The 22648-nt window shown below is 39.3% G+C and overlaps 1 protein-coding gene and 1 long non-coding RNA gene across 3 annotated transcripts in view; one reads left to right on the top strand and one right to left on the bottom strand.

The window, feature by feature from the left end:
• Positions 1-143, bottom strand: part of LOC125097577 (uncharacterized) — a 41052-nt gene extending 40909 nt beyond the window's left edge. The window contains exon 1 of one of the 2 annotated variants that reach the window (XR_007126558.1): positions 60-143. This is a non-coding gene — a long non-coding RNA (uncharacterized LOC125097577). The remainder of the gene's footprint in view (positions 1-59) is intronic. The other variant, XR_007126559.1, reaches the window with a different exon arrangement.
• The window catches only part of CPQ (carboxypeptidase Q), a 486593-nt gene that overhangs the window by 471 nt on the left and 463474 nt on the right, over positions 1-22648 (top strand). The gene's annotated exons all lie outside the window — the stretch shown is intronic.

Genomic DNA, 22648 nt, shown 5'->3' with positions numbered 1-22648 from the left:
TCCCCCACGCCCTACGCGTCGGGGCCCAGCCCCAGGCCGCGGGGCTGCCCTCCCCCCACCTGGAACGGGCTCCCGGTTCCCCTAGGCCTCCGGGCCCGCTTTAGCCGAGCTCCTCTGAAGTGTTTCTCCGCCTTTACCTTGTGCTTTCGCTTTTGGGGTGCACGCCTAGGGTCCGCTCAGACTCCCGGGTTCCAGGAAGGCAGAACCTGTCTGGCTGGGGAGGGACTGGGTGGTACGCCCTAAGCAATTGAAGGAAAGAGCCCGTGCCCAGGATAGATTTTCCTTGAGTAAGTGAACGCGTGCCCATGAAGGAAGGCAAATGCAGAGTGGAGGCAGTGAGACCCAGGCTTACAGCTGGATGGTTTTCCAAAAAGTTGTGCTAGTGTTGCACTCATGTAAACCGAGCCATTCATTTGCAAGAAGCTTTATTTATTTATTTATTTATTTATTTATTTATTTATTTATTTATTTTGCTGTTTTTAAAGAAAATAAGCACCAGAAGCGCCCCCTCATATTTCCAGTTTGGATAGATTTTTGTGAATGTGTTGATTGAAATATGCCTAGTCTTTTTCTTGCTTGTGTTTTGTTTTCTGCTGCGGACTTTTGAAGAATCATTGTCACTATAATAGTATTTACTGTATTCCTGAAAGATAAGGGTAAAATCTAAAGATAGAAATTCGTGACTCGGCTTTTAGTAACTTGTTTGTCAAATCAGACATTTCTCTTGAATTCAAGTTTGGGAACAATCTTGTTTGTTTTTCCGAGGTAGGTACTAGCTGATTTGTGAGCGACTGAAGCAAGCTGAATGTAGCCCAGAGAGGAAAACGACTTTTATTTAGGCAGATGCTTTGGAAGTAACATAGGCTGAGACCGCTTTAATACTATTGGTCACCACATCAGCTCTGCAGGTTCCCAGACTTGAGTTCCAGAAAAGCCAGATGACTTTGGACTTGGCATTTGATCCTTTTAGGTCACAATTTCTTAATCTCCCAAGATGAGGGAGGGTTGGCGGGGTCCCTTCCTGAATTAGATTTCTAGGATTCTCTTTCATCAGCCGTTAAAGGTGAGATGTATTCCATGACTTCATGGAATTCAGCTCACTTCAGCCTCTCTGTTCGGGATTCTGTAGAATCTTGGCCCTACTTTCTTCTCTGCAAATTACAGCTCATTCCCTATTCTTCTCCACATCTGCTGAAAAAGAATCTGGGAGCTCAAGAAGAGAATAATAGACCCCGGGCTGGTAGGGAGAAGGAGAGGCAAGATTTTCCTCCGCATTGCGGGAGGCTCCTGGGTCTGGGTCTAGCTTGTTTCCAATGCAACCCAGCCTGACAGTGCCATATATCTCCAGTGTATCTGGGGAATTGTATCACTATTAATTTGCATGCATTTGAAATTAGTTATTATAGATCACAACATTTTGGAGCTGGAAGGGCCTTAGAGATTTTTTTTAATGGCACTTAAAAAGTCATTTTACAAACATATTAAAATATTTTTTGCATGCTACATTTAACAAACACAAAGCCCTAAACGTGTTAAGTAAAATAAAATTAATGTTACCTACTTCAGTTACTTCAAGTCTGTTGGGAGAAGTGGGTCCAAAAGTGGTACTTGGTGAAAAAGACCAACTTTCTTGAACACTTTTCCCAAAGAGTCATTTATGAGGTCATGTGTTGTTCAGGCATTGTCTGTAACAAAAGTTGATATTTATGGGGTACTGACCATGCAGCAAGGACTGTTATATTTAGTCTTTTTACTTATATTGCCCCATTTAATCCTTACTACAAACCAAAGAGCTAGGTACTATTGCCATCCCCATTCAACCTTCCTAAATAGAAACTGCTTGGAAAATGGGAATGTCAAGTACTCAAATTATAGACAGTTGGAGGCACGGTTTCTGCCAGAAGCATAGGCAAATCTCTGCTAGGAGAGTCTGTGTGATGTTAGAGAATGAGGTCTCTGTGTATGTTTGGGATATGTATACATAAGTCTGGGGCATTGTGGGTAAATGAATTTGGGATGGGAACTTAGGGGGGGAATGATTAAGACTGAATTATAGAGAATCGGTTGTTATATCATTTTGAAAATTACTGAATTCCGTTGGGACTCTGGTAGACTCTGATACTTTGACCTAAATGCATATGCATCCTAGTTTTAAACATGTTCAGATTTAGCCAATTTAGGGAGTATAAGATGGGTGACATCAAGAGCTAGCATCAGTTTAAGAGCTTTCAACTGTGAGTCAGAGATTATTATTTCCTGGGCTAGCTTTGTGTCCTTGTTAAGGCTTTGCCTCCCAGCCTCCTTTATAAGAGCAACTCCTATTACAGAAAAAGTACAATGACTATATTCCTGTAATCTAGAGACAAGAATGTAGCACCCTTATAAGTAATTGACAAGAGCAAAGGAGGAAAAGAAGGGCCCGTAAAATAAGTGGGAAATTGTTTTGTTCCGTCTTTGTCAGTCAAGTTTAGCTTCATGGAAGGCAGAGACCTATCATGGCTGCTTGAAAAACTAAGAGAAGATGCCAGTTTGATTTAGCTCAGGAGGCTGAAACTTTCTGCCCGGAAGGCTGGTGTGATAGAATAGACCTTCCCATTGCTCACAATATTATGAAAAAAACATTAAAGCAACAATTTTTATTACTTGCCTAGAGCTACAGCTTTAAAAATGTGCTTTCTTCTCCCCTTACCCTCCCTAAACCACTTAGCTTTTAAAAACAAACAACCCATTCATGTGTTTGATTCAGTCAGATTATTAGTCCTTTCTCTTTATTCCTGGGCCCTTATTCCAGCCAAGAAGTAGGACCCATGTGGTTCTAGGTCTCTGGAATGTTTCTTTAGTTATTATTTTATTTAGCACATGTTTGTTTCAGTGGCCATTTATTGAGTATATACTATGTGCCAGATTAAGATGAACAACATACTGAGTTTAATTAGCAAAGTGACCATTCCACAGATAATTACATCACAGGGTGATGTTACAGTGGGGATATTCATTCTCCTAGCAAAGACATATGGTTAGAGATGGGGAAGACTTCAGAGGGCAGGTGAGTTTTGAACTTGATTTTGGAGGCTGAGGGCCAAGAGGAGAGGAAAGGATATTCATTCCAAGCAGAGAGAACCACGTTGGTAAGGACTGGGAGGCAGCGAGTATGAGCGTGGCCCTCCCGGAGAGAGAGATGGGAATTCTGTGTGGCCGCAGTAGAGAGGTCTTGTGAGAGTGGGGCCATGTTTTCTTGACTTTTTCACAGCATGGATCACCTGTTTCAGAGTTCTTTCCAAGCAGAATTTTTATTAGAGGAGTTTTATGATTGGATTTTCTTTAGAGAATAGCTCCAGCAGTAATGCTTTGGAGGACCTGGAGATGGAAAAGCCAGGAGGCTGGAAGACCATGAGGATGCCGTTGCTATGAAATAGGGCAAGGGTCTAAACTAACACAGGTTTGAAGGATATTCAGGTAGTAGAGAAGGCGGGATTTAATGACCGGCTGGATATGGGAAATAAGGGTGAAAATAATGCAGAGGTTTGGGATTTGCTTGGCTGGGAGAGTGGGGATGTCACTGAAGAGACTAATAAATATGAGATGAGGAGGTACTAGGAAAAAGACCGTGAGTGGAGGCAACTGTGGAACAGCCAGGGGAGACTCCTGGCAAACAGCCTTGGCTATGTCTGCACTGCCACATCATACAGTCGAGACTGGCCGAACGTCACCACGGGTCCTCAGTCTGAAAAGAAAAATCAATTTGACAAATCTCTTAAAAAGAAGGATAAACAAAAACAAAAACAAAAATGCACTGGACTTGGGCTAAGTCCTGCATTGTATTCCATGTGTTTGTTGGAACTCCAATTCTTATGTAAGTTCCAGGGAAGGAAAAGAAGCTGGACACTCAGAGCGTAAGGGATTACTATGAGCCATCAGAAGAAACCCAAATAGAGCGACTAGACAGGAGTGGCTCAGAGGAACAAAGATAAGCAAACTGCAGGAGTGTAGCCAGGAGGAGAGATCACTGTTCACACAGGTGTAGGGAGACTTGGAATACAGAGAAGAAATTTGAGCTGGCTCTTCCAAATAACAGTACTTCTTTAATGGTAAGAATATCACACGCTTTGGTTTCTTCTCTTACTGAGCTTGTCAGGAAGGGACAAATAGGAGATTGTTCTGAGGTGCTGGGCCAAGGGTTTGATCTCACTTTGCAGAGAAAGTGTTAGGAGGCTTTGAACTAAGGGAAGAATAAAAGAGATAGAGTCAAATAAAATGAGAAGGGTAGTGATTAGGAGGAATTCTCTGAACATTTAATGAGTTCTCTGACAAATAGTTGCGACCAAAGAAAAAGGTGGATTGATACAACATTCTTTTAGTGTTGTGGCATTAGACTTGCTTGGAAAAAAGAATATATTAGCATGGCACCTGATATTTAAGAAGAATTTTTACATTTGATTGTTATATGAACCCTCAGAAGTAGGTGCAGCCAGGCACAATTACCTTTCTTTTAGAAACTACAAATCTGGGTATTAAGCAGACTGTAGTTTGCCCTGGATTTCCTGGCTGGCAAGAGCACCGAGCCTTCTGAATTCCACTCAACTGCTCTGTGTATTGTATCAGAGCCTTGCTTTGCCTTGAAACTCTGACCTTTTGTAGTGCGTCCCCCCCCACATCCCACTATGTTACATCATGTAAAAGTAAAGGAGATGATATTTGAAGGCCAAAAAGCCAAGATTTCTCAGGAGGGAGGCAGTGATAGGAAGCATCTTTAATACCAATTCTGCTGTATACTGTGGGGATGGTCGTGAATGGTTGTATAGAGAGAATATCTGTGGAAATCTAATGATATTTTCACTGCAGTAGGAGAATCTACAATATGTCTTATGCTTAAATCTTCCATGAGGCAAATAACCCCTTTATAAAGTGAATAATTAATCACTACTTAATATATTGTCTAGAGAAATCCAGACTTTGAAATATGGGATTTGCTTAAAGCAAGACAAATCGATCGGCAGGGCGCTACGTCTACACTGATTGTATTATATGTTGAAGACTTTCTAACTTGAGTATCATTATGGAAGAAATGGGGATCTGGAACTGGATCCCTTAATCACTAGAGGCCTTTGTACATAATGATTTGCCGTTGAATCCTTTACTGCTTACAGAGCATGGACAAGTAGGACATTGGGTAGGGCGAAGCTCAACTGCCCAGCACTGGCACTGCCCTGGTCTGATGGTGAGACGCACAAGAGGCAGTCATGAGTGTAAATGGAAACAGAATGGGCCCAGTTAGGGAAACCAGAGACTCTTATGGGCCTTGAATTCTACATCATTATTAAGATGAAATCAGGTATAATTCCAAGGAAAGATTATTATACCAGATCCAGGTTGTTTTATGTTGATGAAAAATAAAAGCTATAAGGAAAACAGAATAGTTGTGAGTTTTTATGGGCCCGCACTTAGAGATACTTATCCTCAAAATATATAAAGGAAATGGTCAGAAGTGTGAGAAGATGACCAGTTTGTAGGAATACCTTAAGGTTGGGATGCCTGGGAGGCTTAGATGGTTAAGGTTAAACGTGTGCCTTCAGCTCAGGTTGTGATCCCAGCGTCCTGGGATCGAGTCCTGCCTGCTTCTCTCTCTGCCTGCTGCTCTCCCTGCTTATGTGCTCTGTCTCTGACAAATAAATAAATAAAATCTTTAAAAAAAAAAAAAGGAATGTCTTAAGATCTGTTGTTAGATGGTAAATGAAGTAGACACAAAAGACAAATGGTAAGATTTGAACAATCTAACTAATTAAGTTGAAGAATATAATTCATAAGGATGAACAGGGCTAAAAGAAGTTCAAATAATATGACATACTTAATAAGATAATATAATTATATGTGAATATATATTTGTGTGATGTATATATGTACACATTATATCTCTCTTATTTTTATTATATATGGATATACATATATTCTCTTATTTGTGGAAAATTCATTTCTTCCTTGGAACATTTATGAAAGATTGTTGAAAAAAAGTCAAATGGAGATTGCAGTGAATTCTAGAGTCTTGCTGGCCTAGTGCTTCAGTCCTCTGGTTTAGCCCATGTTTTCAGTTAGCTTGGGAATAGGTTGAAATGACAAAAAGAAAATATCCTCTCTCTTTCATGATGCTGTCAAGGCACTCACATACTCATCTTCCACCTTCATATATATTCATCCTTTTTGTGCCCAGAACATCATTTTGAGATTCTGTTACCATGATCAAAATATATTGGGTCTGTGTTATCTATGACTAATCTGAAGATGCATTTGTTATATTTGATTAAGTGTTGTAAATCATTAATGCCATGTGTATTATATTGAAAAGTTTACCATCTCAAACATCTGGCTGTTCTTTTATAGGGTTTTTCTTTTCATTAGCTTTTCTGATTAAAGTTTACAGAAAACTAGGGGCCATTGGAGAGTCACCAACCCCAGTTAAGTTCTTAGAGATGTAGAGGGCAAATCCTGGAAGTCTGCACTATTCTGACATTTCATTACCTACTCAGCCTAAATTTTAGGGTACCACTTAAACACATCACTCAGTAGCACCCATGTTCTCTAGAGTTTAATGGTTAAGCATATGGGTCAGTTTCCTGTATTCAAATTTCAGCTCTGCCACCAACACCTGTATTGGACCAATTACATAGGGTCTCTCTGCCTCATTTTCTTCATTTGTAACATGAAGATAAAAATTATAACTGCTTGTGTCCATGTCCTATTCCCTGGAACCTGTGAATGTGATAGATTATGTGGCAAAGGAGAAATAAAGTTGCAGATGGAATTAAGATCGCTAATTATCTGACCTGACAGTAGGAAGATCATCTTGGACTGTCTGGGTGGGCCCAATTACCAGTGGAAGAAGGGGCAGAAGAAGAGTCAGAGAGTTAGGGAGGTGGGACTGTGGAAGACTGGCTAGGGACATGCAATGTTGTCTGCTTTGAAGATGGCGGAAGGAGGCCATGAGACAAGGAGTGTGGGTGGCCACACGAAGCTGGGGAAGGACAAATGTTCCCTGCTAGAGCCACCAAAAGGAATGCAGCCCTCCCACCACTTTGATTTTTACCTGGTGGGTCCCGTGTTGGACTTCTGACCTACAGAACTGTAGGTTAAAATTTTATGATGTTTAGGCCACCAGATTTGTGGTAATTTGTTACAGCAGCAATAGAAAAATAATGCATTTTCCTACAGGCTTGTTGTAGGCTTAAGAAACGTAAACATTTAGGATAGGCCTGCCACATGGTAAGTGCCCAGTCAATATCAGCCACTGTTGTTATTTGTTTTATTAGTTATTAGTTGGTAGTTTAGTTTCCCTTATGTCTTTGCTCCTTTGTCATACTTGTTTTATGATTATCCAAAATTGTTAGAATCCCTTGTGCCCTCAACCTGACCAGCACTGTGGCCTGATGTGTTTCTCACTGTCATGGTAGTCCAGACTCAGTGTCCAGCAGTCTGTCCAAATGACCACATCGGTATCCTTACCAGTTTATAGCTCTGGTGGCTTCTGCTCCAGGTGAGTAGATCAGATCTGGGCTTTACCCTCTCTCTTCAGCATTTTAGAATGGTGGTTCACTCTGTATCTGTAGTTCCCTGCTAGGTCCCAGGAAAGTTGTTGGTTTTCAGTTTCTTTAGTTTCATTTGTTGATGTGTAAGGACAGGAGTGACGACTTTCAAGCTCTTCCGTTTTGGGGCTGAAATCCGAAGCGAGGGCAATGGTGCCCTTAACCTGTGGCTTTAAGGAGCTCCTTTGTACTCAAGAGATCTTCATCTCCGCACTTGATTCTCTCTGATTTCTCTTCTCTGGTTTTTAACTCATCAGTGACATCCCCAAATATGCTCTCTCTGTGTTTCGTCCTGTGGTTAATGGGACCTCAATCAGTGGGATTGTAGGTAATGTGATGTGTCTGAAATACAGGGTACAGAACAGGCTCAAAAGGGAGTTAACCCTTTTCCTCATCCTCCAAAATTAATAAGCCAGCAAATGCTGTTTATGGCTACCAGTTATAGCTCCTAAATTTTTCTGTCTCCCCCTCTTACCATCCTTTCTGTCATTGCCCTAGTCATACCCCATATTGTCTCTTGCCTTTCCCAGGTGGAATCTTTTAAACCTCTTTATCCTCCATGCTGCCTCAAGAGTTGGATCATAGGCTGAATCATATTACTTCCCTTTTCAAAAGGCCTCAGGTTGGAGAAATTGCCTATGGAATAAAGTTTAAACACCTATTGTGGCATTTAAGATTCTTAAAAATCTGGCATGAACTATATTCTGGGTGCATTCATGGTGCATTCTCTTCCTGTGTTAGGTTGCTAGGGCTGCCATCACAAAATACACAGACTCGGGGACTTAAACAGCAGAAGGTTATTTTCTTGTGGTTGTGGAGGCTGGAGGTCTGGGATTAAGGTGCCGGCAGGTTTGGTTTTTTCCCAGGCCCCTCTCCTTGACTTGCAGATGGTTTCTCCTCGCTGTTTCCTCACAAAAGCTTTTTTCTGTTCCACATATCCCTGGTCTATCTGTGTGTCTGAATTTTCTCTTCTTATAAGGACGCCAGTCAGATTGTATCAGGGCCCACCTTTATGCCCCCATTTTAACTTAATGATCTCTTTAAAGGCGCTGCCTCAAAATATAGTTATTTTCTGGGGTACTGGATTAGAACAGGACTTCAATGTATGCATTTTGGTGGTGGGGGTGGGGAGCGCACAGTTCAGCCTGTAACACCTCCCATATTTTTCCATGTATTCTGTATGTATATGTATCCAGTCTCATCATGAGTGCACATCATGACCTGGGAAGAGTTTAAAAAATACTCATTCCTAGGTACACCCTGACTGTAGGCCCTGAGTAAGTGTGAAAAGAGACTGGAAATATATTTGTTGTGCGCATGTGTGTGTATTTAAATTTCTTCCTAGTGCTTTATAACACCCTAGCTTCCCTAGACTTTTTACCGTTTCTGGGGAATATATTATAAATGTTCAGACCTTTGCTCATGGTTGTTCTTTAATGAGAAACACCCTTCCCACTATACAGCAATGAAAATGAATCTATCCTCTAAGTTGAGCTGAAATACCATCTTCTCTGTTATTTTTTCCTTATTCTCTCCTGTGATAATCCTGCTGTACTTTATCATTACTTTATTGTAAGTACATGAGAATTTATTTCCTTATGTATGACAGTCATTTGCCGTCCTCTTTCACTAGCTTCCTGAGGCCAAGGATGACATATTCCTTCTTTCTGTATATCGGAAATATTTGCAGTTGCTGTAGGCGTAGTAGGTAATTAATCAATGTTTGTAGTATGAATAAGTGAACTCATTAATAAACGATCACAATTGTTATGGCTTTTATACAGTGAAGACCATTGCATAAGAAATGAACTTATCAAATGCAAAACAAGTGGCAGGATTTTTATTTTTGACTAATTCTCGAAATAATTGCACCACCTAAGACCTGATTTCTGGGCAGGGATCTAGAGTCTGGCATTTTCTTTTTGTTAGTTTTTCAACAATGACTAAAGCTTCAATACTATACTTTCTAGAGCTGGAGTAATCACTTCACAAATCACTTCTCCAAAGCCTTTCTGAACCAGTGCAGGCAGTTGCAGAGATTGGCAGAAGAAGGACCGACCAGGATGGAAGGGGGAAGAAGGACTCTGCTTTGGAAACACAGATAAGTCTGTGGATGTGGAAATTTACAAGGCTCAGGGAGCCCTGAGACATCTTTAGAAGCCGAGCCCAGCAGAAGAATGGGAGGCTGTGTGCTGGCTTGGCATTGGAGCCTGTCTGGCACAAACGACACTGTAAACAACTCTTCAAACATTTGCATCTGCATACATGACATTAGATTTTCAAAATGTCCAATTAAACACTTGTCAGTGGAAGAAATGTTTGTTTCTGCAGCTGACCTGGTGTCAGCCTGGCCTTTCTGATGGGGAAGCTCTTGAGCGGATAATGTTGCGAGCTCTTCCTTTCTGGACCTGATCTTGTCCCTCTTGTTTTGGACAGAATTCTTCTTGAACGCCATGGGACCTGTGCCAAACTGTGAACCAGGGGATTAGGTTAAGAAACTGAAGAAAAGGGACGCCTGGGTGGCTCAGTTGGTTAAGCAGCTGCCTTCGGCTCAGGTCATGATCCCAGCGTCCTGGGATTGAGTCCCGCATCGGGCTCCTTGCTCGTCAGGGAACCTGCTTCTCCCTCTGCCTCTGCCTGCCATTCTGTCTGCCTGTGCTCGCTCTCTCTCCCTCGCTCTCTCTGACAAATAAATAAATAAAATCTTAAAAAAAAAAAAAAGAAACTGAAGAAAAATATTGAGGCTGTGAGTGCTTCTCAAACCCAGGAAAACCTCCTCGGTGCTTTCATTTCTTTTGCGTAATTCTAAACGCTTTGTGCTTGGAAATTTATAAAAGTGATGGCAGCTGAGAGAAAGAGAAAAGGGCAGTGCTGCTATGTAGTGTTTTGTTTTTTAAATATCATTCTCCTAACGGCTGGATTAATTTTTTTTCCACATTTCAACAAGTGTATTTTGAAGGATTGTGGTAGTGGTATTGTATGCGTCTGTGTGTACAGTGTACAGATGGATGTTCTGTCTTTGTTGATAGAACAGAGACGCTCAGCTGCAAGTTGCTGTGATTGGCCTGGCAGTGAAGGTTTTGGAGCTATTATACAGAAACACAGGGCAAGAGAGGCAGGAAATAAGGGAGAAGAATTAAATTTAGGACACTTGTTAGAAAAGTTGGAGTTGTATACAGAGATAGAGAGCTGTGTGACCCTAAGCAAATTTCCCAATACTGGCCTCAGTTTCTTAATCTGTAAAACAGGGGATATGCTACCAAAAACATCAAAGGTTATTGTCAAGATTGCTGTGAACTGCTTACAGTGGCCCTGCCACATTGTAAATGCTCAACAAACGTTAGGTAATAATGAGATATTAACTCTTTAGGCAGAGGAGGTTTAAGCACTCCTGTGTGGTGAAGAGAAGGAACCAAAGAGTGGGAGAAAAATTAAATCATTGGTATAGCATGAATAGAGAATTTGGCTTTGCAAAGGAGGGCGTGCAGTTCTTTCACTGGAGCATAAGCTGAGGAGGGCCGTAGAAAAGGATAGAAAAGTTTTGAGGTGAGGATGAAGAAAGCCTAGCCTCATCTCATGGTTGTAATATTGTATCCTGAGTTATGTGGAAGAGGAGATCTTTCACTGAGCATGTGGGGAATAAGGGTGGAATTTGGGGCTTAAGGAGAGTGGAAAAACTCTGTGGCAGCTGCAGTGGGGGAATTTGATAGGGGTCAGCTGAAGATAAATGTGAGAGGTGCCAAGCAATGCCAAACCCCCGGCTGGGATCAGACAACCTTAGATTATAATGGAGACATATGGTATGATTAGGTAAATGCTGATGGTGGTATTATGGAGCAAGCAAGCACAGAGAAAATTCAAACTTAGTTTTGAGAAATAAGGTGGGTGAGGAAGAGAGGCAAAGGCAATCTAGGGTGCTAACGAAAGCATTTTTGGAATCACCACCAAGTAAGGTTGTGAGCCAAGATTAATCTTTAATGGTGAGTTGGGTGGACAGAATTATAGTCAGACTGGAGATGAGGAGGTGTCTTCTTTGTTTGGTCTGCTGTAACGAAGTGTCATAGCCTGGGTGGCTTATAAACAATAGAAATTTATTTCTCACAGTTCTGGAGACTAGAAGTCTGAGATCATGGTGCAAGCATGGCTGGGATCTGATGAAGGACCCCTTCTGGGTTGCAGACTTCCAACCTCTCATTGTATCTTCAATATAACAAAAGAACTCTGTAGTATCACTTTTATAAGGATTCTAATCCCATTCATGAAGGCTCTAGCCTTATGACATAATGACCTTGCAAATGCCCCACCTCCTGGTACCATCATGTTAGGGTTAGGATTTCAACATTTGAATTTCCTGGGGGACACTTTCAGCCTGTTGCAGAAGACTCTTCACGTAGCCAGCCAAAACCAGAATCTAGCTGCTACTCTGTGTTGCACATGTGCTGAAGACACAAGGATAAAGGAAACACAATTCACTTTAAAAGCTCAAAAGCATTTATTGAGCTTCTACTACATACTGGACAGATAGTCCATTTAACATTGATCTTTCCCTTGAAAAACTTTTCAGGCTAGTGACATAATTTGGTTAATTTTGACTTAGGCTGTGGTAAACTTCGAAGGAGGTAAGCATAGGGTGCAGGGATATCATTGAAGAGGACATTCGGCACCACCTGTGAGAAGAGAAGTCAAGTTAGGTATAGCATCCTGGAAATGATTGTACCTGAGCTGACGCAAGATGGTTGTAGGAGAGTGGGGGGTGAAGAAAGGTAGAAAAGGAGAGGAAAAAGCAGACTGAGGGGATTATTTTGGCCAGGGCAGATAAGAAAAGATTTCAAAGAGAAGGTGATAATTCAGATGTATTACATATAACATTATTGCTAAGTCAGAGAAATAAAGAAGATCAGAATTAAAGTGGTGAAAATGTTATTGATAGGGACAAAAGGAAGAGCTGTAAGAAGATAGAATAATGGTATTTAGTGGCTGACTGAATAAATAGATGCTTTTGTACTCTTGAGCCTGAATGGTAGGGACAATTATGGTTTCATTCACAGAAAGAGGGAAATCCTCTTTCTAACTTAGAGATTTGGGGGAAGTTGTTAAGTTTGGTGACGTTGAATCAGAACATTTGGTTGTAAGTGAAAGCAATCCATCTATAACTTCTATAGATTATAAAAAAAGAAACTTCAGGAATATAGCTGGCTTTAGACATGGCTAGATCCAGGACACAGATGATATAATATGGGCCCATCTCTATCCCAAATTATCTATCTTTCAGCTTAGCTTGTCCTGTCCTGCTTGATTTCATTCTGCAGATAGGTTTTTTGTGTATACAGTAGGCAAAATGGGTGCCTAAAGCTCCAGATTCACATCATGGCAATCTCAGTGGGAACAACATTTTTCTCCCCACATGTGAGCACTTTATTTTACCTTTTCTCAAGTGTAATTTTAAAAAACACAAGTTACTGCAAATGTTCAATCTTCAATGTAGTCTGGTTGAGGGACAGAAATACCATAATTGCCTTCCAATAATTTGAAGTTATGAATACATGTATTTTCTAAATTTATTTTATTTTCATCTATCTGGGAAAATACTAAGTTCCTCAGCTTTTTATCCCTTCATATATTTATACCATTTTAATCAGCACCCCATTCATCAGATTTTTCTGTTATTTTGTACTATCAGAAGACTCAAGAAAATCCTGTTTTTAAAATTGTATTTGCTTTGTCTTCATTTGCTATCACATTTACTGTAATTAGTGCAGTTAATACAAATAATTCAACCAGCATTTATTCCCGCATTATTCCAAACACTGAAATATGGAGGAAATCAGAATACATAGAAACATAAAACAAAGCTCCTTTCAAGGCAATCATGATCTACTGTCAGAGACAGAAATGCAGACATAAAATTAAAATAAACTGCAGTGGCCCTCAGGAAGAAAATGAGCAGAAGGCTCTGAGAACTGAGAAAGCAGAGACCCTTGCTCTTGCTTTCTTGGAGGGAGGCCTCAAGGGCTGCCCTAAGATAGGACAGAAAAGGTACAGTGGTAGATCAATGTGCAGAATTTTGGGGGAGAAAGAAGGGGAGTCAAGCTGCCTGTCATTTTGGAGCATTTGTATTCCCTGTTTCAGAACTAGGGAACCTTGAAGGAAAGATCTTAGGGAGACGAGATTATGTTAGTTAGGCTTTGAAATCATCCATAGATGGAGATACCTAGCAGGTATCTAGAATTTAAGAATGTAGATCTGGTTCTAGAAGACAAAAGCAGGGTTTAGGACTAGGTGCAAAGAGACACGGTATATGATTAAGTTGGGTAAGAAAAGCAATTGGGGAGTAGAGTAATAACCAAAAAATCTACTCTGGTAGATCTTAGAGGCAGCTAATGTAAGCGTAATAGGAACATTTAAAAAACAAATCCCAGTGATAGAAACACATTTACCTCACATCCTTTAGCAAGGAGAGGTTCTTTTTTAAAAATATAGTTTAATTTGTTGATTTTCATTTATTTAAAGTAAACAAACAAACAAAACCCAAAGAGTTCACACATTTCTCTCCCCCTTTTTCCACCCTTGCCTCTTGCAACCAACAGTCTGTTATCTGTATCTTTGATCTTGGTTTGATTGATTGATTGATTGCAAATAGAAGAGAGATCATATAATATTTGTCTTTCTCTGTCTGACTTATTTCACTTGGCACAATGCCCTTGAGGTCCATCCATGCTGTTGCAAATGGCAAGATTTCATTTGTTTTTATGGCTGAATAATATTCTCTTCTGTATATGGACACCTTGATTTCTTTATCCATTCGTCTCTCCATAGGCATTTAGTTTGTTTCCATATCTTGGCTGTTGTAAACAAAGCTGCAGTGAACATGAGAGTGCATATATCTTTTTGAGTTAGTTTTTTTTTTTTTTTTTTTGGATAAATACTCAGAAAAGGAATTGCTCGATCATATGGTAGTTCTATTTTTTAATTTTTCGAGGAACCTCTGTACTGTTTTCCATAGTGTTTGCACCAGTTTGCTTTCTCATTAACAGTGCACCAGGGTTCCCTTGTCTCCATGTCCTCGCCAAGATTAATTATTTTTGTCTTTTTGATAGTAGCCATTCTAACAGGTATTAAGACATACATATCTCATTATGATTTTGAATTATATTTCTCTAATGATTAATGATGTAGAATACCTTTTTCTGTACCTCTTGGTCATCTGTATATCTTCTTTAGAAACGTGTCTACTCAGATCATCTGCTCATTTTTAAATTAATTAAATTAATTTTTAATTGTTTTTTTGTATTAATTGTATTGCATTATTTGTGTTCTCTATGTATTTTGGATATTAGCCCTTTATTACATATATGGTTTGCAAATATTTTCTCCCATTTAGTAAGTTGCTTTTTCATTTTGTTGCTGGTTTCCTTTGCTGTGCAGAAGCTTTTTAGTTTGATATATTCCTACTTGTTTATTTTTGTTTTGTTACTTTTCCTTTTGGCGTCAGATTCAAAAAATCATCATCAAGACCTATGTCTAGGAGCTTACTGCCTGTTTTCTTCTAGGACTTTTATGGTTTCAGGTCTTCAAGTTCTTAAATTCATTTTGAGTTAATTTTTGTGTGTGGTGTAAGATAGTGGGCCCAGTTTCATTCTTTTGCATATGGCTGTGCAGTTTTCCCGGCACAATTTATTGAAGAGACTGTCCTTTCCCCATGATATATTCTTGGCTTCTTTGTTGTAAATTAATTGACAATATATGTGTGTTTTTATTTCTGGGCTTCTCATCTGTTTCTTTGATTTGTGTGTCTGTTTTCATGCCAGTAACATATTATTTTAATTACTATAGGTTTGTAATTTAGTTTGAAATCAGGGAGTGCAATGCCTCTAGTTTTTTCTTCTTTTTCAAGATTGCTTTGGCTCTTTGGGGTCTCTTGTTTTTCCATGTACATTTTAGGATTGTTTGTTCTCTTTCTGTGAAAAATCCCATTGGAATTTTGAGAAGGATTGTATTGAATCTGTATATTGCTTTGGGTAGTATGGATATTTTAACAATATTAATTCTTGCAACCCATGGGCATGAAATATATTTCCACTTGTTTGTGTCTTTTTCAATTTCTTTCATGAATGTCTTGTAGTTTTCAATAGATAGGTCTTTCACCTCCTTGGCTAAATTGATTCCTAGATATTTTATTTTATTTTTGATGTAGTTGTAAATGGGATTGTTTTCTTAATTTCCCTTTCTGATATTTTGTTATTAGTGTATACAAATACAACAGAGTTTTGTGTATTGATTTTGTATCCTGCAACTTCACTGAATTCATTTATTCTAACAGGTTTTTGATAGAATCTTTAGAGTTTTCTTTATATAATATCATGTCATCTGCCAATAGAGACAGTTGACTTCCTCCTTTTCAGTTTGGATGCCTTTTATTTCTTTTTCTTGCCTAATCAGTCTGGCTAGAACTTCCAGTACTGTGTTGAAATAACTTTTATTTGCAACATCCTTATATTTTAAAATATATTTTATTATTATTCAGATGTGAGGAGCCGTCAGATCAGGAAATGATTGCCATTGGAAAGCTATTCTGTTACAGTTCTTAAGAGGAGGGGCATGCCATGCCATATGGTGCTACCTAAGGAAGCACCAGGGTCAGGTAGGAGGCAGAGAAGTGACAGGAAGTCATGTGCATAAGACTGTATTGTAGTTTTGGTGAGAAAGAATGGGTGAGACAAAGTAAACAGGCTTAGGATTGGTTTGAATAATTTTAGTGGGCTCTCAGGTATATGGACCATCTCAAGTTGTCTGGTCACTGGCCCTGGGTTGATTACGGCAGGGAAATATTGGCTGAGCAAGTTTGGAGGTTGTAAATGTGATTTGGAGGATGGTTGGAGGGTATTGGTTTAGGTTGGTTGGTTTACATATGAAAGGAGTGTTTACAGGGAAGTCTGTGAATCAGCTAACCTTGGAAGGGGCAGTTCCTCCTGATCAGTGAGGCCGAAGATGTGAGAGCATCAGGAATATAGAAAATAGGAAAATGTAGTTAATATACCGTATATCATTGTGAAGATGAAGGTGAAGATTCTGATTCGCCTTACTTGGACCAGTCTGTCTCAGTAGTTTGGATGTGGAGTGATTGACAGTCAGCCTAGACCAGAGTGTGGGGGTCAGGGTGGATGACCTTAAAGAAAAGAAAAGAGAGGGGCACCTGGGTGGCTCAGTGGGTTGAGCCGCTGCCTTCAGCTTGGGTCGTGATCTCAGGGTCCTGGGATTGAGTCCCGCATCAGGCTCTCTGCTTGGCGGGGAGCCTGCTTTCCTCTCTCTCTGTCTCTGCCTACTTGTGATCTCTCTGTGTTGGGTAAATAAATAAAATCTTAAAAAAAAAAAAAGAAAAGAAAAGAGAAAATGGGGATGTATGCTGAGAAGTAAAAAACCATAGCTACCATAGTCTACCATGATATGACTGTAGCCATTTTGGTTGTGGTAACCAATTCAATTGTGGCTCTGGGCTTCTAGATTCCAGACAGGTTATTTTTGTTTAACAGCTTTCAGTGAACAACATGCACTGCTCCTTGGCTTGATGTCCTTTTTTTTTTTTTTTAAAGATTTTATTCATTTATTTGAGAGAGAGAGAGCACATTAGCAGGGGTGGGGGGCGGGGCAGTGGATGAGGGAGAAGCAGGCTCCCCACTGAGCAGGGAGCCCCACATAGGGCTCCATCCCAGGACCCCAAGATCATGACCTGAGCCAAAGGCAGATGATTAACTGACTGAGCCACCCAGGTACCCATTCATGTCTTTCTTCTTCCTGCTTTTCTACAAACCTGTAAAGTTCTTGAAATTCAGTGTCTAAATATGAACTCATCATTCATGTTTTCTGATCCCCTTGACTAGGTACCAGTATTTTCCTCAATGCCTGAAACAGAAACCTTAGCTTTTTCTTTGACTCCCCTCCTTCCCCTTCTGTCAAATCATCTATCTTCTGAAATCTCTCCTAGATTTACTCCTTTCTTCCCCATGTTCACTGCTGCCTTTCTAGTTAGGATTTTTATCACCTTTCTAGTTTCTTCTTTTAAATCTGTCTTTTAAAATATTGGCAGATTTATCTCACTGGGAAAAAATCACCCCCACCCCAATATAAAACCCCCAATTATTTGAACATTACACAGAGAGAATGGTGTGTATGTAGTACAAGGGTGAATGTCTGAAGATCTAAATTCAAGTCACTCCATGTTTTACTCTGCATTTCATCAAAGATATTTGGTGGCTTAAATGAGGAAATGCATGTTTGAAAAATCTTTGTAAACTGTAATATAGTTGAGATGATGGTGATTTCTTTATTTCTTCTTCTATGCTGTGTGAATTGAGTCATTTTCAAATTCTGATTTTCAGCTTTATCCCCTCTAAGGGAATTCCTCTCTGTCTGAATTCATTTCTATCTTTGTATTTTTTTACTGTTTCCAGACCTGAAATGCCCTTCTTTTTGCTTTCCTCTCAGTCAACTAAAACTTAATTATCTTTAAAAGCCTGACAGAAGTCCTGCCTCTCTTATGAAGTCCTTTTTAATGATACAGATCACCCATATCCTTTTTTTTTCTTATACTTCATTTTCACTGATTTATTTACTCTTTGATTTTTGCTTATCTTTCAGTCTCTATAGTATACTTTATACTTCTGAGGGCAGGGATCTTGACTTTCACTTCTTCTGTACCATGTATAGTTCTGGTTGTGTAGTTTTTAAATAAATAGTTGCTAATTAATTAAATGTTGGCTGGGAAAAAATACTAATCTGCAATAATTGCACCTTGGATATACTTTGTGAGCTTCTCTTTTCCTCTTGGGAAGAAATAATTGTGGATTGATTAGACTGACAGATGCAGAAACAATTTAGCCCAATTTAACAAACCCTTCTTGAGTTTCAGAGCATATGGGCAAGTGCTGAATAAATGTTCATTTGTTCACTTATTCAGTGAACAGATATTTATTGGCTCTCCACTGTTTTCCCCACACTGTGTGAGTTATTGTAATACATGTGTGCTCTTAGACATTCAGACATTGAGAATCCAAACATGAATCTGCCATGGTCTTCATCTTCAGTTTGCTTTACTTATATGACCAATGGTGGTACCATTGGATGATTATAGGCTTTACAGAAAAGTAAATGCCATGCTGTGGATACACAAAGAAAGAAGTAATTAATTTTGACTTGGATAGTTTTAGAAAGGATTCACAGAGGAGGTAATATTCAGGAAGAAAATGAAGCATGAAGAGAAGTAGTATTGACACTCATGTTTGCTTTGTGAAAATTTTGTACTTTACACAGTGTGTTTTTAAAAAATTGACATGCTGGGAAGTTTCCACTTCTGGAAAGATGGAGGAGATGTACTTTTTCCTATTTATCCCCTTAAGTATAACTAAAAACAACTGAGAACTCTTGGGGAAAAATATATATGAAAAACATAAGAAGACTCTGAGAAGTGGGAAGAAGGCAGACTGGCTAGGGACCATGGGACCTGAGTTCTTTGTTCTTTTTTTTTTTTTTTTTTTTTTCATCATATACCCCAGACTTGGAACTGAAAAAGCTGGCAATTTGGAAATGCCAGTGAATATAGAAAAAAAAAAAAGAAAGAAAGAAAAAAATCCTAACAAAAGCCTGCTTGCTGTAGCCAATGGACCAGGACAGGGATAGTCTGTCAAGACAGAAAACTTAGAAGGTAACCATTCTACTCTAGTCAGATACTACAGAAAAAAAACAAAAACAAAACAAAAAAAAAACAAAAAACACCTAAAAACTGTGCCTCCACTGTGACCCATGCCAACAGAAACTGAGTGGGTAGCTTAGACTTTTGTCCTCACAAGGCTGTTGCAGGGTATCCCAAACCCTTGCCATGGTGGTGTCAGGGAAGATTAAGTAGGGAGCCAGGACTTTTCATATATCCAGTACCCATCAATGAACCTCCCCACTCCCACCTTTGCAGTAAGTAGAAACCAGGTGGGGAGTTTGGACTTATGGTCCAGTTGAAAATAATGCACCCTCCTCCCTCCAGCCTAAGACCTGATGGCATGGTCTTAGAAGAGATCTAGGGAAAGTCAGGACTATCACCATTGCCAGCAGTAATGAGATCATCCTACTGAATTGTCAGTGAAGACCATGTGGGGTGTCTGGAACTCCCACCCTCACTCAGAGTTTATAAGGAGATCCTCTCTTTGAATGTGGGGAGCCCAGACTGCCACCTCCAAAGGCAATGTTGAGGCAGCAGCACCCCTACCTACTTCTACTACTGTGGTGTTGGAGAAAACCCGCTAAAATAGAAGGTTTAAATAATAATCCAGAATCTTAAAACATAATGTAAAAATGCCTGTGTTTCAAATGAAAATCATAACAAAAGAAAATCAACAGTAAGATGATAGAAGTTTTAGAATTTAGAATTATCTGACAAAAAAATTTAAAATAGCCAAATAAAAACGCTTTGATGAGCAATTACAAACAGCTTGTAACAAATGAAAACATAGAAAGCCTTAGAAAAGAAATAGGAAATCTCAGCAAAGAAACAAAATATAAAAAAGAATCAAATGGAAATTCTACATCTGAAAAAAAATACTATAAATGAAATGAGAATCTCAGTGAATGGGCTAAACAGTAAAATGGAAGGGACAGAAGGAAAAACAGTAAACCAAATGATAGAGCAGTCTGACCAAAAGAGAAAAAGTAGATGGCAAAAAATTGAGCAGAGCCACAGGGAGCTATGGTACTGTAAGAAAAGATATAACATTCATATCATTGGAGTCTCAGAAAGAAAAGAGAAAGAAATTAAGGTTGAAAATAACCCTCAAAGAAATAATGGCTGAAAACTTCTCAACTTTGATAAAGACATAAACCTTGAGATTCAGGAAGCCGAGCAAACTCCCAGTAGGAAGGAGAAACCCAAGGAGATCTCTGCCAATACACCACATAATCAAATTTCTGAAAACTAAAGGCAAAAAAAAGCAGCCAGAGGAAAATGACACCTTACCTATAGGGGAAAAATAATTAGAATGAGAGTGGATTTCTCATCAAAAGCCATGGAGACTGGAAAATGGTTAGCACAGTATTTTTCTGGTGCTAAAAGAAAATAACTGTGAACCTAGAATCATATACCCTGCGAACATATCCTTGGGACAAGGGGAAATCAAGACATTCTCAGGTAAAAGAAAACAACCTTAAGCAGATCTGCCCTAAAAGAATGGCTAAAAGAATTTCTCTCAGCAGAAAGGAAATGATAAAAGAAGGAACCTTGGAATATAAGGGAAGAAAGAACCTGGTAAGCAAATATACTATTAAATTTGCTTTCCTTTTTTCCCTGAGTTTCCTGAATTGTGTTTGATGGTTGAGGTGAAAATTAAAATACTTTTAAAATGTGATTCTAGATATGTGTGGATAAAATATTTAAGGAAATTATACTATAAACATGGAAGGATAAAGGGATGTATTAATAGGAGGTAAGTTTTCTATACTTAAACTGGTAAAATGATGATGCCAGTAGACTAAGGTGTTTTTTTTTTTTTTTTTAAAGATTTTATTTATTTATTTGACAGAGAGAGATCACAAGTAGGCAGAGAGGCAGGTAGAGAGGGAGAAGCAGGCTCCCTGCTGAGCAGAGAGCCCGATGTGGGGCTCGATCCCAGGACCCCGGGATCATGACCTGAGCCGAAGGCAGAGGCTTTAACCCACTGAGCCACCCAGGTGCCCCAGACTAAGGTGTTTTATATATGTAATGTGATACATAGAGTAGCCACTAAAAAGAGTTATGCAAAGAGATATACTCAAAAACACTACAGATAAATCAAAATTGTATTCTAAAAAATGTTCAAGTAACCCACAGACAAGTAGGAAAAAACAAACAAACAAACAGCCCTAGAGAAACAAATAACAGAGAGGAAAAATACGAAACCAAAAGACTTAAGATCTAATATATCAATAATTACATTAAGTAAATGCTATGAAAACATCAACTAAAAAAACATATTGGCAGAGTGGATTAAGAACGTACCCAACTATATGCTGTGTATAAGAAACTCATTTCAAATATAGTAACATAGCAACTTGAAAATAAAGATGGGAAAACATACACAGTTGATTCTCCTTATTTGTGGTAGCTAATTAAATCACTGTGAACACTGAATTAGCAAACTCTGAACTGCTCCTAGGGCAAATGCAGAGTTAGGCTCCTGTGAGCCTCTGTTCACATTTTTGTCAACTGGTCAATACATATTCTTGTTTTATATGCGTTTCTGTTTAAAGATACTTTATTGGGTGAGTATTGTTGAGTCATTAACTTTGAATTCAGTGCCAACAGCACTGTGAGTCCTGTCTGATTCTAGCACACATTTCTCTGTAAGGCACCAACAGCCTTCTTGCTCTTAGGAACTGGAAACAGTCCTTCAGTGCTATGCTCAAGGCTGGCCATGTTAAGCAGTGAAATAACCAACAAAAAGCAAAAAATGGGGAAAATGTGGTGCTAGTAGATTGTGAAAAGCATATTTGGTTTTAGCCTGAGAGTTGAAACAAGAAGACAGAGTGATTGCCTTGTTTGATTTTAGCTGGGAATATGTGTGTCAGGCAACTCAAACTTTTTTTTTTTTTAATTTATTTATTTGACAGAGAGATCACAAGTAGGCAGAGAGGCAGGCAGAGAGAGGGGCGGGGGAAGCAGGCTCCCTGCTGAGCAGAGAGCCTGATGTGGGGCTCAATCTCAGGACCCTGGGATCATGGCCTGAGCCGAAGGCAGAGGCTTTAACCCACTGAGCCACCCAGGCACCCCGCAACTCAAACTTTTTGCTGCTCTGTGCATGTCCATGAATGACTTTAAAAATATTGCTAGTATTGATTTTTGGGATATAAATACATTTTAGTGAGTGAGTAAATTAGCAAATATGGAATCAATATATAATGAGAACTGGCTAGATCATTACAAGATTAACCAAAAAAAGCAGAAAAAGCTATATTAATACCAGGTAAAGTAAACTTCAGGGCAAAGAAAATTATCAGAGACAGAGAGAAGTGTTATATGATAAAAGAGTTAATCCACTAAGAAGATAGAGCAATGCTAA

This window comes from Lutra lutra, chromosome 4 (assembly GCF_902655055.1).
Source record: "Lutra lutra chromosome 4, mLutLut1.2, whole genome shotgun sequence".
Classification (NCBI taxonomy): domain Eukaryota; kingdom Metazoa; phylum Chordata; class Mammalia; order Carnivora; family Mustelidae; genus Lutra; species Lutra lutra.
Note: the sequence above shows the minus strand (reverse complement) of the source record. Positions and strands in the feature narration are given on the sequence as shown.